Here is a 1,538-nt window from a genome sequence, read left to right as displayed (position 1 = left end):
AAACGTTCACCACCTTTTATACGTTCACCACCTGTAACTCGATCAAGACATCTAGCCAATATTTTCGCCGTTGATTTTTCTTTAGAATCGTCATCCAGTCGACCAAGTACTCCAATTCAAATTTTCGATAATCCATTTTTGAACCCGACCTCACAATTGAGAATCCAGAGGATATTCAGGGACAATTCAGAGATCCTGAACCACTAATCTTTCCTCCGGAACCACCAATCATTCAAACAGAGATTGTCGAGGAACAACCCATTAAATCAGAATCCTCTAGTGATTCAGATTCAACAAATTCAATCATGGAAAATCTGGAACCTCTAAGTATGGAAGACAGAATGCGAGCTAAACGCACTGGCCAAGGTCACGCAATTACTCAACCAGACATTAATGCGCCAGATTATAAAATAAAAGGACAAATCTTACACATGGTAACTAATCAATGCCAATTTAGTGGTGTACCGAAGGAAGATCCAAATGAACATCTTCGTACCTTTAACAGGATTTGCACTTTATTTAAAATAAGAGAAGTGGAGGATGAACAAATATATCTCATGTTATTTCCATGGACTTTAAAGGGAGATGCCAAAGATTGGTTAGAATCGTTACCTGAAGGGGCGATTGATACATGAGATGTTTTAGTTGAAAATTTTCTTAAACAATTCTTTCCGGCATCTAAAGCCGTAAGACTTCAAGGAGAAATTGTTACGTTTACACAAAAGCCAAATGAAACTCTATATGAAGCGTGGACAAGATTTGGAAAGTTATTGAGAGGATGTCCTCAACATGGTTTAGACACTTGTCAAATAGTACAAATATTCTACCAAGGATGTGACATCACTACACGAAAAGACATCGATATAGCAGCTGGTGGTTCCATTATGAAGAAAACCGCAACTGACGCTTACAAAATTATTGATAACACTGCTTCCCACTCACATAAGTGGCATTAAGAAAAAGATATCGTTAGATCATCTAAAGCAGCTAGAGCCGATTCTAGCCATGACTTAGATTCCATTTCCGCAAAGATAGATGTTGTCGAGAGACGAATGGAAAAGATGACTAAAGATATTCACTCAATAAGAATTAGTTGTGAGCAGTGTGGAGGACCACATTTGACAAAAGATTGTCTCAGTATTGAACAAACAATGGAACAAAGAGAGAATATTTCATATCTAAACCAAAGGCCTGGAAATAATTATCAGAATAATTATCAACCGCCAAGACCGATCTACAAGCAAAACCAGAATTATAATCGAAATGTTCCATAAAACAACCAACAAGGTCCTAGAAATCAACAAGTATCCAACAATACTTACAATCAGCAAAGACCTATTTTTCAAAACAAACCACCACAAACCGATGATAAAAAGTCAAATTTAGAAGATATGATGTCGAAGCTAGTTGAATCTCAAACGCAGTTTTTCACATCTCAGAAACAAACCAATGAACAAAATGCTCAAGCATTTAGAAATCAACAAGCTTCTATTCAAAATCTGGAACAAGAAGTAAGCAACCTAGCAAGGTTGATAGGT

The 1,538-nt window shown here is 36.8% G+C and overlaps 1 non-coding gene across 1 annotated transcript; it reads right to left on the bottom strand.

Moving 5' to 3' along the window:
• Nucleotides 1–689: 689 nt before the first annotated feature.
• On the bottom strand, nucleotides 690–796 carry LOC139879032 (small nucleolar RNA R71). Its single transcript, XR_011769886.1, has one exon. It is a non-coding gene; the product is annotated as a small nucleolar RNA R71 (small nucleolar RNA).
• Between the last annotated feature and the right edge of the window lie 742 nt (nucleotides 797–1,538).

Source organism: Rutidosis leptorrhynchoides, chromosome 11 (assembly GCF_046630445.1).
Source record: "Rutidosis leptorrhynchoides isolate AG116_Rl617_1_P2 chromosome 11, CSIRO_AGI_Rlap_v1, whole genome shotgun sequence".
Lineage (NCBI taxonomy): Eukaryota > Viridiplantae > Streptophyta > Magnoliopsida > Asterales > Asteraceae > Rutidosis > Rutidosis leptorrhynchoides.
This window is presented reverse-complemented; position numbering and strand designations above follow the sequence as displayed.